This window comes from Pongo pygmaeus, chromosome 5, assembly GCF_028885625.2.
Source record: "Pongo pygmaeus isolate AG05252 chromosome 5, NHGRI_mPonPyg2-v2.0_pri, whole genome shotgun sequence".
NCBI classification, from domain to species: Eukaryota; Metazoa; Chordata; class Mammalia; order Primates; family Hominidae; genus Pongo; species Pongo pygmaeus.
The window spans coordinates 155,445,192-155,463,971 of NC_072378.2; the positions used below are offsets into that span (position 1 = coordinate 155,445,192).

The following is an 18,780-nucleotide window of genomic DNA, read 5'->3' on the forward strand; positions in this document are numbered from 1 at the left end:
ACCAGCCTGGCCAACATAGTGAAACCCTGTCTCTACTAAAAATACAAAAATTAGCCGGGTGTGGTGATGTGCTCCCGTAGTCCCACCTACTTGAGAGGCTGAGGCGGGAGAATCCCTTGAACCCGGGAGGTGGAGGTTGCAATGAGCCGAGACTGCGCCACTGCACTCCAGGCTGGGTGACAGAGTGAGATTCTGTCTCAATAAATAAATAAATCAATAATGCAGATGAAATTGTGGCACACGAATGCCCACTTCCTGTTCCCTGGGCCTTCCTCGTTTTATTCTGTGACTTCTAGCAGTGGGCTTCCTCTTTCCTGTCTCATCGCTTTGTGTACCCTTGTTGCCCTGTGTTGTGTCTGCCAAAGTCCAGCTCCTGCTATGTCCACCTTCTCCAAAGCAATACCTACTGAGCATCCTGGGAGGTGTTCCAAAGAGTGAGCTACAGAAGGGGAAAAAATTCTAGCTTGTCATTATTCTGAAGAGAAAGACAGCCAAAAGTTTTGACAAAGGTTTTGGCCATCAGGCCCTTTCGAGATGATTTCCCCACATGAGCTTTGCTGACAGCTCAAACCCAGCTGTGGGTCATGGATGCAAAGGAGCCCTTTGCCGGGTTGAGTTCATTTGACGCCCTTGCAGACAGTTCCTCCCATTTGACCTGCAATGAGAAGACCACAAACAGCTATAGCCACACTAGGATGGAGCCCCTTGTTGGGGGATAAATAGTTCTCTGTTAAGGAAACATCACAAAAAAGAAAATGGCCATAATTTTCTGGTTGTGTAACACTTCTTATAAACAGTTCGCAGTCAGGGCTGTGCTGAAGTTGTCCTGGGACTTGTTGGAATATTTTCTTAGTCCTCTGTCTCCCAGCCGAGCCACTTAAGGGAAGAACACCTAACCCTGTCCCTTTTTTTTTCCCCCTTGAGATGGAGTCTTACTTTGTTGCCCAGACTGGAGTGCAATGGCACGATCTCAGCTCACTGCAACCTCCGCCTCCCGGATTCAAGCGATTCTCCTGCCTCAGCCTCCCGAGTAGCTGGGATTACATATGTGCACTACCATGCCCAGCTAATTTTTTTGTATTTTTAGTAGAGATGGGGTTTTGTCAGGTTGACCAGGCTGGTCTTGAACTCCTGACCTCAGGTGATCTGCCCACCTCAGCCTCCCAAAGTGCTCGGATTACAAGCATGAGCCACCATGCCCGGCCAAACCCTGTCCTTCCTTGCAATCCAGTGTCACCCAGTTTTGCAGTCCCTTGTGGTGGATGGAATGCCGGGTAAAGGGTCGGCCTTTCCACTGGCACACAAAGGAGTCCATTTACTGTACAGTTTGTTTAGCACTTGCATACAAATGATAACTGTACTTACAACTTAAAATTTTTTTGTGGGCCATTTCTCAGTGTATATACGATGAAGGGAGAGAAAGAGCCAACTTGTGTTTCTGACATTTTTACAACACTTGACACTGAATGGAGGCGGTCATTTCATCTTGACTTATTGTTTGTAAAGTGGATCGAGCTCTCCTACAATACACATTACAATTTCATGCCCAGGGAAACATTTCAGTCTCCTGGAATGTGGTGCCTGATGTTGACAGGGATCTAGCTCCAAAAAGCAACAAGCAGTCCTGAAGGGCATTACACTTCAATCAAGAAAATGTCCCATAGTTCACAAGAAGAGAGTGTCATCCTAGGGAATCTCTGGGATTTCTTGTGTGGATCCAGGGGCATGTTGCATCTGTATTGCTCCCTGATTTGAACAGATTCATCAGTAGTCCTTAAAATCATTTTGGAACGAGGCTTTCCAAACAATTATACGTTATATATTAGATGAGTGGCTTTTAACCCGTATCACAGAGGCTGTGATGCAGGAACTATATGTTCCTCTAAGGGAACTATATGGGCCCTCTAAGGGACTGGGCCAACTCAGCTTCCACCCAAGCTGCTGGCTACTCATGGTTTTACACGTTGGACTCTTAGCTTGAAAAATAGGAGCACCTTGGCATTCCTGGTGCTAACATTTATGGCTTCAGCTATTACAAACCAACGCATAAGGTAATACTCTAATTTTGCTAAGGCACACATGTGAATAGCATTGATGCAAGGTGGGTGGGTGGCCATGTGTCACTCAGGTGGGTGAATCAGCCTCGTTGATTGGTTGATTGCTGCCATCCGCACCCCACGCAGCCTTTTTTTTTTTTTTTTTTTGAGATGAAGTCTCACTCTGTCGCCAGGCTGGAGTGCAGTGGCGTGATCTCAGCTCACTGCAACCTCTGCCTCCCGGGCTCAAGTGACTCTCCTGACTCAGCCTTCTGAGTAGCTGGGATTACAGGTGTGCCACCACCATGCCCAACTAACTTTTGTATTTTTAGTAGAGACGGGGTTTCACCTTGTTGTCCGGGCTGGTCTCGAACTCCTGACCTCAAGTGATCCGCCCGCCTCGGCCTCCCAAAGTGCTGGGATTACAGGCGTGATCCACCACGCCTGGCCACCACAGCCTTTTTAAATCATCATTGCATACCTATTTTAAGAGGGGGGTATTACATACTATTATGGGATTTGTAATTTGGGGATTTGCTAATATCTGAGATGTGTCTCTCACAAATGTCAAGGGCTTCTGTGAAGAGGTACAGGCCTGGACAGTGATGGAGTGCACGCGCCCTGCCAGGGGTGTTGTGTATGAGGTGTGTTTGCGGATGTTGCATGCTCTTCACCTCTGAGCATGCGAGGGAATTCTCTGTGGGTTGCAGATTCAGCATACCTCAGCTCTCAAACACTTCAAAGGGAGATATTTCCTTTTCTTTTATTTTCTTTTTGAGACGGATTTTTGCTCTTGTTGCCTAGGCTGGAGTGTAATGGTGCAGTCTTGGCTCACTGCAACCTCCACCTCCTGGGTTCAAGCGATTCTCCTTCCTCAGCCTTCCGAGTAGCTGGAATTATAGGCGCCTGCCACCACGCCCAGCTAATTTTTTTGTATTTTTAGTAGAGACTGGGTTTCACCATGTTGGCCAGGCTGGTCTCACTCCTGACATCAGGTGATCCGCCCACCTTGGCTTCCCAAAGTGTTGGGATGACAGCCACGAACCACTGCGCCCGGGCCTCAATTTTCTTGCCCCAAATCCTGGCCGAGGCCTCTGAGGAATATGATTATGGAAAGCCACCCATTTTTTTTAAAACAGTCTTGTCTTGTTCTATATTCTTTCCTTTTGGATCTGCCCAAGACAACTGTTCGTGAATCTGCTGCATTTGTAGAAAAAGAGTATCTATTAGTGGTTCATTAATTTGGATCATGTTTGGAGTTCTCAGTGAGCTTGTTAAAATAAGACACTGTTCTTTTCTCTTTTTTTTTCCCAGAGTTTCACTCTTGTTTGCACTCAGGCTGGAGTGCAATGGCGTGATCTCGGCTCACCGCAACCTCCACCTCCCTCCATTCAGGCGATTGTCCTGCCTCAGCCTCCTGAGTCGCTGGGATTACAGGCATGCGTCACCACACCTGGCTAATTTTGTATTTTTAGTAGAGACGGGGTTTCGCCATTTGGTCAGGCTGGTCTTGAACTCCTGACCTCAGGTGATCCACCCACCTTGGCCTCCCAAAGTGCTGGAATTACAGGCATGAGCTACTGCGCCCGGCCAACACTGTGCCTTTCTAAAAACTATTATTCCACTAAAGAAAAAAATAGAGAGAGACATGCAATTCAAGTATAGTCTTTCACTAACATGATTGTTAGGTATGTTAGAGATAGTAGGAACCTTAGCTGAGTCGTCCTTGCTCTGTGGTTTTAAGCGTAAAAATAACCCTAATTATTGTATTTGCTACCTTGTGCCCACTTTTCAGACATGAAGCCCTGGTTTCTGTAAGTATATGCATACAAGTAAAGATCTAGTGAAGGCATAGCTGAGTCCTCCCTTCGAGGGCAGCTGAGCATGGTCCCTGCAAGAACTTTTTCTGGCCGTTTGTCCCCTCCTAACCTTGCACCACCCAGGGCTGTGGGTAAGTGTTCCTGTCCTAGATATTCCAGGGGTCACTTGTCCCTTGGGCTGCATTTTCTGGCATCCCAGAAAAGTGAGTGGCTTGTCATTTCCTTGACTAAGTCGCGTCAATTCTCTGCCACTAATTCAGTTTGCAAATGAGTTTCTTCAGCTATTTAAAAAAAAAAAAAAATAGCATCTGCTCAAATGGGCGGCCATATAGTCTCTCCAATTCAGTTGTGGAGACAGCTGAGGACACCAGATTGAGTTTGTTTCGGCAAACTGGATATATGAAAATCGAAGAATTTTTTAAATGGGTGATTGTTCACTTTTTGGAAGGTTTCTTTGCCTACAAAAAGATTAACAATAGGATTTCTTCGAACATTGACTTCTTCCAGCACACTAAAAATAAGATTTAATTAATGCCTTGAGTTTCTAGAGCATACTTTATGCATAAATGTGGCATGCCTGTAAGAAATATTGAAAGTTTTTTAAAGTTAACATTTAAAATTATTAAAAATTTTCATCTGATGGGTTCAATTCTACTAAAAAAAGGTTGATAGTTTTCACTCTAGTCTTCAAGGGGGAAGAAGACATCCTACTAAATGATAGTTTGAGGCTGGGTGCGGTGGCTCATGCCACCACTTTGACTCATTCCCAGCACTTTGGGAGGCCAAGGCAGGAGGATTACCTGAGGTCAGGAGTTCGAGACCAGCCTGGTCAACATGGTGAAACCCTATCTCTACTAAAATACAAAAATTAGCCGGGCGTGGTGGTATGTGCCTGTAGTCCTGGCTACTCAGGAGGCTGAGGCAGGAGAATCACTTGAACCCGGGAGGCAGAGGTTGTAGTGAGCTGAAATCACGCCACTGCATTCTAGCCTGGGTGACAGAATGAGACTGTATCTTAAAATAAATTAAATTAAATTGAATTAAATAAAAAAATATTTTGAACATGCCAGATTTTAAAGTGAGAGCAGCACATCATGTGACCTGCCATGCATTAATCTTAGAGTATTTGTTCTTGGAAACTTAAAGTCAAACCTTTTTACCTTTAAGCTAGAAGGAGAAGGATCTGAAGTCAGCTCTCATGTAAAATGCATCAGCTCTCAGCATCAGCCTGCAGTCTGAAGGCCTCCAAGCAGTCGAGGTGATTGTACTGCCAGTGGAATGAGTGTCATGAAGCTGCCTTGTACAAATGGCCTAAAATGATTACATGCTGAGCAGGTAGACTTTCCTCTTCCAGGATAGCTATTTAGTGTTATTCCATTTCATTGAATGTTGAATGGCCGTTAAGCCCCACGCCCGGAAGTCTAATCTTACCAAGATGAATTCAGACGTTGGCCCTGGCTATGGGGAGTCTACATTCTTGCTTTCCTAGCCTGTCAACGTGGCAGTCTGCTGTCAGGTGACAGAGTGGTGGGTGCCTTGAACAACTTGTTTTTGTCCTCTTTCTCTTGCAGCTTCTTGTCCTATCTCCCAACCCCCGCCCTAAAGGCCAGTGTCAAAGTGTCAGGGTGTCAAAGTGCAGAATTGTCAGGTCATACGTAGTCAAAAACAATCAGGTGTGGTTCTCTATGCGCTGTTAGCAGAAATTCCTTGGATTTTTTTCTTGTACCTCGACAGGAGCATGGGCATTGACTTTCTTTTTGAACACAGGTGCCTTGATTCCTAGTTACTTGTGGTGATTCTCTCATCCAAGTAGGAATGGCCCAGAGATAGAGGGAGAGTGTTGGGAGGTGGAGGGGGAAAGAGGCAGCCCATTTAGTTTCTGGGGCTGGGGTGGAGAAAGGGCATACCTGGTTCCCTAGTGGCCAGGGAGGTGGAGAGTGTGTGGTCAGCACGCTCACTGCCACCGGACCTATGAGAAGGAGGTGGCCTTTTTCATCACCTTTTAAATCAATAACAGAGGAGCTCCCAGTCAAGGAAAGGAGGGGGAAGATGGGGATCTGAACAGGGCTCTTCCCGGAGACATGACCAAGGGAGGCTCGTGACTGGGCAGCCTTACCTACTGGGAAGGCCTGGCAGAGGAGGCAGCATTAGGTAGAGACGCGTAGCTGGTTGAGCCACCTCAAGGTAGAGCAGAGAGGGCAGAGCAACCCAGGCAGAGGAAATGGGAAACCCCGGCCTTGCTCCTGTAACTGCAGGTGTCATTAAAGGTGTCATCTCTGCTGTCCCCTTGGTCCCCAGGGCTGTCTGAGAACGTGACTGGCAGAAGGAAGAATCGGTACCCTTCCAGCTTCTCGCTCAACCCCACAGTTAGCCTCAGGGGCGGTGTTAATCTCCATTTGACAACTGAGGAAAGTGGGAGTAGCTAAGGAGCTTGCCCAAGGAGTGCACGCCTAATAAAGAACAAAACCAAAGATGCAAACCCAGTGCATCTGATTCCAGATCCCCAGTGCATGCTTCTCCCTTCTGTGCTCACCTGCCTGCCCATGCATGGGCCTGCTGGAGGGGTTCTGCCATGCCCTGAGACCCTATGCTCTGGGACCCCATGCCTCCCTCTCACCAGCTCACGACACCGGACTCCCAATACCTATGGAAACTTGCCGCCATAAGTGACTAAAAACAAAAACAGAATCATAGTTCCAAAGTTCACGTAATATTTGGATTATTCACGCCAAATGACATAATTTTTCAGGATATAATATCTGAGATATTTGAACAAAATGAACAAGGGGCATTGTAGGACCAAGAGTCAGAGCATCACTTGCATTCTCAATCGTATGTTCGTGGGCAAGTGTAGAACCTCTGAGCTTGTTTTCTGGTATTAAAATGAGAGCCTTGTGCCTTGCAATTCCTAAGGTCTGATTTAGTTCTCATAGGATCCCTCTTTCCATGGTGGTAGACTTAGGTCGCTTCTTTGGGGACTCTCAAGGATCGTGTGAGTGATGCACGTATGGATAGGAGGCAGGAAACACGATTTCAGTTAACAGGGGTCCTGGGTATCCCCCATCACAGGAATAAACTTCCCTAATAGGAAATGATTGCCTTGATGTTATTGTAATTGTTCTTAACAGTGGGTACTTGAAAAGACATGACTTCATATTGTTCTAATCTAATGGGACATAGCTCCACACATTTTAAGTAGGTTTTTAACTACAGAACAATAAAACATTTAGCAAATTATGTTCAAACGTGTCTGCACACACTGATACTTTCAGCTCGGTGCCAGCCATTCTGCTCCCATATGGGCTGACCAAACGGATCAGCTGGAGGAGGCAGCTTGGGTTCTGGCATCCATGAGCAACTCTGGCACCTTCCCTTCCACATGGCAGGGCAGGCTGGCTGAGGCTTGGAGCTGAATGTGGTTGGGAGAGGCCCTCATTCAAACCGAGTTTCCTTGGTACTGCTCCATCATGTTTTTAGCCCACTGGTTATTAATCCATTGTCATTAGTGCTGGGACAAATCACTCGTGGATTTTCTGTCTCCTGGCTTCTTAATCACACGCCTTCATCTTTTGTGGAGTGCAAAGGAAGAGGAGGACGTCGGATGCCAGTTGCCAGCTTTGCTGATTATTGGCAGGGCAGCTCTGATAAGACCTTCACCGGGGGAAAATGGAGATTAATTTTAAAAGGGTCAGAGCCTCTCTGTAGATGGTATCTCTATATTGTCCTCCTAGCCTTCTCTTTCTCAGCTGTAATTTATAGATGATTCTTCAGGCTGTACACAGTTTACAGCCTGCTAATAGGTCATTTGGAAATCAGCTAAGAGGGGCAGATGATAACTAGATCACAGGAACCTTTACATTATAACTGAAGTTGGCTGGGCCCAGCGGATCACCTGAGGTCAGGAGTTCGACACCTGCCTGGCCAACATGGTGAAACCCTATCTCTACTAACGATACAAAAATTACCCAGGCATGGTGGCACGCACCTGTAATTGCAGCTACTAGGGAGGCTGAGGCAGGAGAATCACTTGAACCTGGGAGGCAGAGGTTGCAGTGAGCCGAGATTGCGCCACTGCACTCCAGCCTGGGTGACAGAGACTCTGTCTCCAAAAAAAAAAAAAAAAATTAGCAGTGTATGGTGGTGCAGTATTGTAGTCCCAGCTACTCAAGAGGCTGAGGTGGGACGATCGCTTGAGCCCAGGAGTTCCAGGGTGCAGTGAGCTGTGATTGCACCACTCTGCTGCATCCTGAGTGACAGAGCAAGACCCTGACTCTAAAAAACAAAAACTGAAGGTAACTCAATGTTTCTTCATGCAGTTGGCCCCTTGTGGTTGTTTCTCTGAGGAGCCACTCTGCCAGGTCCTTTCCCTCTGTCCCTCTTCTATGACCTCATGAAATTGACCTGGAAGCCTGGCCACTGTCCCTTAGCTGGATTTCTGTAAGTGAGAGGAGATGTCGCTGTTTTGGAAGCAGTTGCGCCTCCCTGCAATCCTGAGCACTGCTGGGCTCTCATCAAGAAACAGTCTCAACTGGGCATGGTGGCTCATGCCTGTAATCCCAGCACTCTGGGAGGCCGAGGTGGGCGGATCACCTGAGGTCAGGAGTTCAAGACCAGCCTGGCCAACATGGTGAAACTCCATCTCTACAAAAATTAGCCGGGTGTGGTGGTGGCACATCTGTAATCCCAGCTACTTGGGAGGCTGAGGCACAAGAATCACTTGAACCCGGGGGGTGGAGGCTGCAGTGAGCCGAGATCACGCCACTGCACTCCTGCCTGGGTCACAGAGTGAGACTCCATCTCAAAAAAAAAGAAATAGCCTCGTGGGCTGCAGTGTAGGGTGACTGCCCAGATGTCTAGTTGTTGAGGTATGTAGGGGAAGCAGCCTTTGAAAGAAAAGGCATATAATTTTGGGGTCAGGCATACTTAGCTTGAAATCCAGTCTCTGCCACTTTCTAGGTGTGTCATCTTGGCTAAGTTATTTAACCCCTTTGAACCTCAGTTTTTTCATTTGCAGTGTGAGATTAATGAATACATCTAGGTTGGTGCAAAAGTAATCGGTTTTGCCATTACTCCCCACTTTTTTTTTTTTTTTTTTTTTTCCGAGACGGAGTCTTGCTCTGTCACCCAGGCTGGAGTGCAGTGGTGCCATTTTGGCTCACTGCAACCTCTGCCTCCTGGGTTCAAGCGATTCTTCTGCCTCAGCCTTCTGAGTAGCTGGGATTACAGGCATGCACCACCATGCCCAGCTAATTTTTGTATTTTTAGTAGAGACAGGGTTTCACCATGTTGGCCAGGCTGGTCTCGAACTCCTGACCTTGTGATCTGCCCACTTCGGCCTCCCAAAGTGCTGAGATACAGGCGTGAGCCACCATGCCCAGCTGCCATTACTTTCAATGGCAAAAACCGCAATTACGTTTGCACCAACCTAGTACTTTTCAGGGCTGTTTGGCTGGATTAAATAAGCGATGTAAGTTACCAGACACCAGTGGACTCCCAGCCAGTGACGTCTGTTTGAGCAGCACCTTCATTTCCATTTGCCTTCATTGTCGTCCATTTTATGAAAGAATCACTGTACTATGCATTTAGAAACCAAGGACAGTTATAGCAAATACATTGTTTATGGCAATTTGTGCTGCAGAAAACTGGTTCTAAAATTTTTCATTTTCCTCCAGGTATTACTTCTACCTCCAGACACTACCACTTCTCAAATTTATTTCAAAGAGGTCTTATCCTTTGCACCATATTCCCATTGAAAAGTAGGGATTTGGACCTCCTACTGTTTATTTACTATGAAATTAGAGCTAGTATTATGGGAGCTCAGTGCACACTGGTAACTGCTTATAAAGGGTGATCCTTGACTCAGTGAGAATGCACTTCTTCACAAGAACTATAGCTATTTATGGAGTTTGAAATAAGCTCACCTATTTTGTCATGTCCCCTCAGCATGGATCTCTGATCCAGATACTTCACAGATCTCTGGAGTAGCTGAGTGTGTATGAGAGACTAGGCTTTATTTATTTGTTTTTTTGTAGACATAGGTTCCCTCTATGTTGCCAGGTTGGTCTTGAACTCCTGGCCTCAAACAGTCCTTCTGCCTTGGCTTCCCAAAGTGCTGGGATTATAGGCATGAGCCACTTGAGTAGGCTTTGAATGCAGCAGCTCATGTTGGATTTGACATCTAAAAATGGAGTTGCATAGCATATATAGTGGGTGTCTGCTTAGTAGCTCAGCATACGCGAAAACACCATGCACAATGGAGAAAGCAGGAACTGGGGGATTGAAAGCTAATAGGCTCAGAATTCTAGCTCTGCTATTTGCCGTGAGACACTGGGCAAAGCACATCTCTGACCCTCAGTTTCTTTCTTTGTGGAGACAGTTATATCTATTTTGCAAGTCCTGATTATGCAGAGACATTAATCACATATCATGCAAGCTCCAGTCATCATGTTCTGTTATATCCATTTTGCAAGAATTAGTTATAAAGCACTTAATATGTGAGTGCCAACAGTAGTAATAACACTATGCAGAAGAGATGAAGAACATAGGAAATAATAAATTCATCAGTATTCAGTGTTGGGAGCAAGTATTCAGTGTTGTTGTTGTTTTTAAAGTGAGCACCAGCCTTGGGCAGGTTGCCTGAGCTCGCTCATCTCAGCTGCCTCCCCAAGTGGAAGCTGGCTCCCTTGTTGTAAGGACCAGAGCACAAACGTGAGAAGCCTTTGCAAACTAAAGCACTCTCCAAGAGACATTGTCAAGCCCATCATCTCCATGCCTCTGCACTGTTCCTTGCATTTCTACTTTTCAATACCCACCTTCTTCAGCGAGGAATCATTTCACACGTATTTGTAGCGATGCCATCAGGCACTTAACAATATATACTAAATCATCCCAGAGGCCAGGCGTGGTGGCTCACACCTGTAATCCCAGCACTTTGGGAGGCCGAGACGGGCAGATCACTTGAGGTCAGGAGTCCAAGACTAGCCTGGCCAACATTTCTCTACTAAAAATACAAAAATTAGCCAGGCATGGTGGTGCGTGCCTGTAATCCCAGCTACTCGGGAGGCTGAGGCACAAGAATCACTTGAACCCAGAGGGCAGAAGTTGCAGTGAGCCGAGATCGCACCACTGCACTCCAGCCTGGGCATCAGAGTGAGACCCTGTCTCAAAAACAACAACAACAAAAAATCATCCCAGAAAGCCATGGTCATAAAAATACTTGCCAGAATCCCATAACAAATTTTACTTACATTTTAAGTTCATTTGTCAAGACAGAAACATTTATTTCTCTTATTTGGCAACAAAGAAACACACATTTAGTCTGTGTTAGTATATGTGCCTGTGTTTACAGATCATTTTACAGGTCCCCACTCCATAATTTGAGTGAATTTGTATCATTTTCTTTTTGTTCACCATTGTGATCTCTGTGCCTTTACCACATAAATATCCATTTGCTATGGACAACTGCCCGATCCGGTTACAACCTGGCAAATCTTATCCAGATCTAAGAAAATAACTCTGTAACTTTAGTCTTGTTGCTATTGAGAGTCAAATGACTGAGCTTATCTTCATTGCCTTTTTCTTTCTTGGGTAGCTTTTAAGTCAACTTTTTTTGTTTAAGTAGCTTTTAAGTATGAAGAATAAACTCATTAGCAAAACACTTAGAATAATCCAAAGTAATAGATGATATTTGGGCACCAGTTTTGTTTTGTGTGGATCATTCACACGTCTCCCTCTATGCCAAAAGCACAGGAGAAAGATGAAAAATATTTCAGCCACCTTTCTTGTCACACATGACGGGATGCCTTAAAAATATATGATGCTGGGCTCAATGGCTTACGCCTGTAATCCCAGCAGTTTGGAAGGCCAAGGTGGGCGGATCACCTGAGGTCAGGAGTTCGAGATCAGCCTGGCCAAAATGGTGAAACCCTGTTTCTATTAAAAAATATAAAACAATTAGCCGGGCGTGGTGGCGCCTGCCTGTAGTCCCGGCTACTCGGGGCTGAGGCAAGAGAATCGCTTGAACCCGGGAGGCAGAGGTTGCAGTGAGCTGAGATTGTGCCACTGCACTCCAGCCTGGGCGACAGAGCAAGACTCCATCTCAAAGGAAAAAAAAAAAGTATTCATTTTAGGGTGAGACTTACTATGTTTAGGTCCCATCTCTGCTACCAGACGTGTGTTGGTAAAGTTACTTGGCGGAGTTACTTAAACTAGTCCAACTAGTAGAATTATATAACTAGATAGTAGGCTCTTACAGAATGCTTCCATGTTGTTATACTTATGAATGTATTTTTTAGCTTTTATGCGATTATTTCTTAAGAAAGCAGGGACAAAAAAAGACACTTCTTTGACCTTAATAGAGCAAAAGATGTGAAAACGTGGAGATGTGTATTTTCAGAATTCTGTACCCATCACTCTATCATTTAAGATTTTAATGGACTTCAAGATGCTAATAGATATTTTGAAAATTCTCTGGAAGTTCACCTGGTTCTCAACTCCAAGCTGAACGAGGGCCACGGACACCCAGGTGTAGGTATTTTGTAAGCCACAGCTTGAGATGGTCATACTTGGTTATGCTCTGTAAGGAGCTAAGAAGGCAGGACCACATGATCCTATTAAAAGGTAGCACTGGATGGCCTTCTTTTTAGACATGGTCCACTGAAGCCTTTTAGTCTACATGTGAAGGAACCAAGGCCCAACAAGTTTAGGTGTGTTAGTCATTGGCAGAATCATGTGTGGAGCCTGGGTCAGCTGACTTCCAGGACAGGGCTGTCTCCTGAACCATTCCAGCATTTGGAGAGCAATGAACACTGCATGACATGGTTCTTCCTGCTCTGTTGGAAGAAGGCATGGCATTTTAGAGCACAGAAATTCATCAAACATTGAAACATTTGCTGTTGTATTGACACCATCTTTTCTTTAGGAATGATCTTGGAAAAAACTAGGAAAAGTTATTCCATTGACCAGTGATGACCAGTTATTGTTCCTTTTGTCAACAGGCAAGATGATGATGAATGAAGTCCTGGCAGCTTCCTGTGTCCCAGGCCTTGTAGAAATAAATGAGACAGACGTGCTTCAAAGTTCTAATGTGCATCACATCGGATCTTGTTTAAGGAAGCGTTAAAAGGAACCCGCCGTTACCTATTGAGAAGGCTCTGTGCTCTCAGGCGTTGTTTCTGATTGAATCCAGAGGTTGCAAGCATGCCTTCCTGTATTACCTGTTGGAGCAGGTTTAATTTTATAAATTTTAAACACAAACTCTATGAGTTTCTAGTTCATAATTGTTCTTTTTGGGGATCCACTCAGATGAACAGTATTGCATCTGTAAGAGATACCCACTCCACAGGACCAGATTTGATTGGAATATCAGTGGCAACAGACTCCATCTGTAGCTCATCCAGTACCAGTGATGGAAAGGACAGATGGCAAGGAAACCCTTCGAGGGGAAAAAGAAAGTCATATTGTGTTGGACCTACAGATTACTAGAAACATAGCTTTAGTAAACCAAGGCTTTTTTTCTTGAACCCAATCTGTGTAGACTGTGTAGTTCTTGATTGGTGGCTTTAATCCATTATCATTAGGTATCTCCTTGAACATTCTCAAACACTGAAAGTCTTAAGCTTTCATTAAAAAAAAAAAAAAAAAAAAGTAAATGCAGCTTTCAGAAAATCCAGGATTCAGTACACTCTTCTGAGTGTTTCACTTCAGCCTCCCTGTCCTGTTATTACCGACGGCAGGTACCCGGGTGGTAGACAAGGAGCCTTGCAGGATAGATAAGGAAATGAAGATGAACAGACATATCACATTGTATCGTAAACATACTTTATAAGTACATTTCTTATTAGCTTCTTATTCAGGCAGAGATTATAAAAGTTTGCTGCAGGTATCCAGACCAGAATTTGTGTTTTGGAAATTATCAGTGTTCACAATACCTGCAGGGAAAAAAAAAATACAAAAACTCAAATATGAATACTCTTTACACCCAAAAGAATATTTTTATCCTTCTTTTATTTGTTTTTGGCTCTGTCAAAAATTAAAGTGCTTGGAATGCTGTAGTCTGTGGTCTCTTGAAATTTAATCAATGAGAACCTAGCATTTTCACAGTATGCTGTCACTTTGGACATTCATAATAAAAATTGAAACTAATTTTGGGTGTTAGTCATTTATTTTGCTGTGTAGCTTAGTGCATCTTTTGTGGTCTGTCTGTGCCTAGTAACTGAGCAGTTTTTATGTATAGAGATGTAGAGATACATTCATAGTTTAAGCGTTTCACTGTTGTTTTCTATATTTGAACAACCACTCTTTTTATTTATTGAAAGGCCAAGAGATTTTTGAATGCCAAGGCCTTTTTGAATATGCATTCTATAACACGGATTAAAATTAATTCCTGAGGATTATACCTAAGCTTTCTTGAGCTTCTCCTTACAGCAGATTTTCTATTAAATTGATTATATTTTCTATTAAATTGATTATATTTTCTATTAAGTAGTAAGTAGAAAACTAGAGAAGGCTATAGATAATATAGTGGCAATTATAGGCTTTTCGATAGGATCTTTTTTGTTTGACTCTCTGCCCCGTAGTGTTGGAGTATTATTTTATGTATTCCATCATATTGCAGTAAGAAATAAAACAGCTCCAAAGAAACACAGACATGTGAGCCTATGTAGAAAACTTAGATCTTGCTTGGCACCTCTACCAAATTTGATATGGCAATGAGAAAAGATCCCTTTCCTTCTATTCTTTTGTAACTAAACCTGCAATTGGCAAACATCCATCTAGCTCCCACTTCCCACACCCTCAAGCCCCCACCCCCCACAAAGGAACAGTGTGGATTTGTGACTAACCTCACCATTCTTGTGCACATATGAGCAAATGATTTAGGAAATTAAATTGGAAAAAAAAAACCAAATAGAAGTTTCTGAGGTTCTTTTCGGTGGATAGGGTGAGAGGAGAAACAGAATAGCAAATGAAGGTAAAAGAGGATCATTCCTTCAGCACTGGGTGCATATGCAGTCAGCACTTAGCTGGAGGTGCTTTTCCAATGACCAGGTGCACACGAAGGCCCATCTGTTGGAAGAGTAATCTTTTTAAAATCCCAAGGCAGCATAACAGGGGCAGAGGTTGATGCTTTTGTTCCCTGGATGAATTCCCTCTTCAGAAGCTCCTGCTCCCCTCGACCTGAGCATCTGGACAGGCTCTCTGTGTGAATCGGCATGAATAGTGAACAGTCCACACTCCATCCCTGCTTCATCCATGGCAAAGGAAAGCTTTCAAAAGTCACCGTTCTCCAGGGACTTTAAGCGTTTTGAGCTGGTTTTTAAAACAGTATTAAGTGACTTTGACAAACTGAAGCTATTTGGTATTTGCACAATTAGAAAGAATCCCCCATGGGGTTGTTTGGCTTTGTGAGTAAATGCTGGCCTCTCACTTGAATTCCAATACAGAGATCTCATTCAAATGAGATGGGTGGTCTTATGCAATTTCTTTGTGGTTAATAAATTCCTCATAGAGGGGGAAAAACTATTTCAGAATGGCCTCCACAAAGGAATTAAACATAGATGATTACTTTTATCCAGAGTAATTTGTGTTTTAAATGATTTAAAAGTATAAGCAGTTAAGAAAGTTATGAAGTTTGATGCTTCAGAAGAAAGCCTCCTTTCATTCATTATTAGTGATTTCCCCAAATCCACTATTTCTGCATCTGTGTTATGAAAATTGAAGAACATTCCAGACTATGGCGGTGGCATCAAATCCAATCATTTTTATAGCAGGGCTTTCTCTTGGAGGACTCTTTAAAGGTTACAGAGAGAGGCAGCTTGGCACAGTGTGTAGATTGGTTCATATTTATTGTTTTATAGATGTTTACCTTTTAGTATCTGTGAAAAATATTATATTTATTCCTTTTATTTCTTCTGAGGCACACATCTCTTTCAAAACTTTTTTTAATATCTTAGAAACATATTCTACCTGTGAGCTATAAGGAAATAAAATGATGCTCATTTTCATCCATTCTTATATTATTACAAAACTAAATCATCTCTCAATCCTGTAAGATACAAATCAATTGCCTATTATTGTAGATGACTTAGGAAAGAAGATTGTAAACTAGAAAAAAATACATGCATTTTTAGTCCAAACTTTTAAAAATACAAGTTCAAGTACTGTATTCAGATATATTTTCTACAAAGATATCATTCATAAAATTGATGTAAATTTTAAAATCCACTAAAGGATCCATAGTGCTAGAAATAAATGTGGCTTTCAGATGGCTGTGACTCTCAGCTTGCACAACTGGGAAAGAGCCTGACTATGCCTCTTTTTAATTTTGTCCACTTGATCATGGGATGGGAACAATATTATTGAGTGGAAGGAATTGCTACTCCAAAGGTTTTTTGCAAAGCTTTATGGAGACTGGCAAATATTATATTGTATCTTAAAGGACCCTGTATGGAGAGTTGCACTGATATTTACGTTTCCACACACGGTGTCACACAGGCCAAGAGCCACAGCAGTCAGAAATGGAAGGGGGACCTCACTGCTTCTTACTGCATCATTCCCATCCTTTCATGACAACAGAAAAGAAAAAAGCTAATGAGGAAAAGGAAGTAACTTTTGCCAGAAATGTCCATGCAATCGAGGGCTTTCTCTTCCCTGTGTAATGTGAGTACAGAAATGTCCATGCACTAGAGGGCTTTCTTTTTTTTTTCTTTCTTTTTTTTTTTTTCTTTCTTTTTTTTTTTCTTCTTAAGATAGAGTCTCACTCTGTCGCCCAGGCTAGAGTGCAATGGTGCGATCTTGGCTCACTACAACCTCCACCTCCCAGGTTCAAGCAATTCTCCTGCCTCAGCCTCCAAAGTAGCTGGGATTATAGGCAACCGCCACCACGCCTGTCTAATTTTTGTATTTTTAGTAGAGATGGAGTTTCACCATGTTGGCCAGGCTGGTCTTGAATCCTGACCTCAGGTGATCCACCCGCCTCAACCTCCCAAAGTGCTGGGATTACAGGCATGAGCCACCACGCTCAGCCTAAGGGCTTTCTTTAGCCTGTGTAATGTGACTGCACTCACAAGCGCACACATCATGGGACTGGAGGCCATAAGCAGAGTGACCAGAATCCTCTTAGGCCACTCTCAAAGCAAAACTCTCAAAGGTGAGGCCTGGCTGGGGACTGCCAGGAGAGCACAGGGACCAAGAGGCGAGCTCTGGGTTCTGCAACAAGAGCTGGGGCTCCAGTGCCCCAGAAAGTGATTCCCAGGTTCTCACCTCATGTACAGCAGGTGTGGCCACAACCGAAGCCCCACCTTCTTCATACTGACTCCAGGTCCTGTGCTTGGCTTTTTTAATTAGAATCTTGCAAATTTGTCTCCAAATACCAATATTCCTTCATTCATCCAACATGTATGTATCTAGTGCTTACTAAATACACGGTGCTGTGCTTGAGATAGAGATAGAACAGTGCATTAAAATTATGCTTGAGCACATCAGTAGAACGTGCACGTTCAATAGGAATACGGGTGTGTATTGCATCTTAAGCACAAGATGAATGCAAAGGAAGCTCACAGAGGCAGATGCAAATCAGTAGTTTCCCTAAAAATGACTTCTTCTTTATTAGCTCAATTTTCCACTATCGTAAAAAAGAAAATAGTTCTTACTGTTTAGTCTTTTGCTGTTTCCTAGCCAGTAACACTTTTATAGTTTTATTTGGATTTGAGAACCTGGAGATTATATTGACTTATACTAGTGAACACCTCTTTTCTAAACCCTGAAACTCTAGCAAGGATGCAGGTCCCACCATCCATGAATGCTGCCGTTTAATTAAACATGAGAAGTGACCCGTTTCACCTGTAAACGGGGTGGGGGAACTCAAAATACTTTCAAACACAAGGACTTTGGCTTTACAACGTTTGGAAAATTACAGAACACAAGAAACTATTTCTATCAAACCAAAAGAATTCAGAGTTTCTCAAGAGGTCTCTCTTACTTAAAAAAAAAAAAAAAAAAAAAAAAAAAAAGTGTATTTCATGGAATAAGGATAGACTATGGCAAGAGAGTGGGATAGAAAGATAGAAAGTTGTTCTTTTCTGAAGTTGGTTTGATTTTCCTGGGGCCATCTTAGCAGTACACAGAAGCAAGGTTGGTTTTCCCAGATCCCCATCACAATGAATGGTTGCATAGAAGTAGAGTTGATTGAATGTTTTCAGTCTAGTTGTATCTGACTTAGAAAGATGTTAACATTAAATACAAAGGGGGAAAACTAAAGCCGATAGGTAATCAGAGAATTGTGGATTTAATTCAGCATTAGCTCCTATCTTTTTCTCAGGCAGAAGGATACATGAGATCTAAGTACAGGAATTTAACTAAATGGAATATAAGACTTATGATATGTAGGTTTCCTTTGGAAATCCAAACATCTCTGTCCAGAGGTGAAGACTATAGAGAATACTTGTTGCTTAAAGCAGATTAACTCGAATAAGTACAAGCATGACCACCCCCAAAGCATTTACTAATCATTGTTTCTTGGACTTCAGCCAAGACATAAGTAATGATGTTCCTTCCATTCAACTAAAATCCTACTTACATTCCAAATAAAAGTAGTAATTCCTCATTATGCTCAACCAGACCATCAAAATCTTCAAGCTGAGGATCCCCGAGATAATACAGCAACAGACTATTTTCTAGCATAGTTAGGGCTTGAGGTTTTTCCAATGGATCTCCAGTTTTTCAGGAATTTGAATACATGTTTTAAATGAACTGACATAAATGCTCTACTGGATATAATCCTAACAGTATTTGCTGTTGCAAAGGCCATCAGGACCTTGAGGTGCTCCGGGTCTGGGTTAATGCCCATGGGGTTCACCATGCTGGACTGGGGACCGCAGCAGCTCTGGGCACAGAGCTCAGTTCATAAAGCACCAGCTTCTAACATA

General features: G+C 43.4%; 1 protein-coding gene and 1 pseudogene across 10 annotated transcripts in view; one reads left to right on the forward strand and one right to left on the reverse strand.

Moving 5' to 3' along the window:
* The window catches only part of SCAF8 (SR-related CTD associated factor 8), a 229,774-nt gene that overhangs the window by 162,075 nt on the left and 48,919 nt on the right, over positions 1–18,780 (forward strand). For 6 of the 10 annotated variants that reach the window (XR_010126804.1, XR_010126803.1, XR_010126799.1 and 3 more), the window contains one exon: positions 12,853–13,999. The exons of the other annotated variants lie outside the window; for them this stretch is intronic. The gene's annotated coding sequence lies outside the window, so the exon portion shown is untranslated. Of the gene's footprint in view, positions 1–12,852; positions 14,000–18,780 lie in introns of those variants that run through there. 10 annotated transcript variants of the gene reach the window in all.
* LOC129039752 (U8 small nucleolar RNA) lies at positions 10,207–10,349 on the reverse strand (annotated as a pseudogene).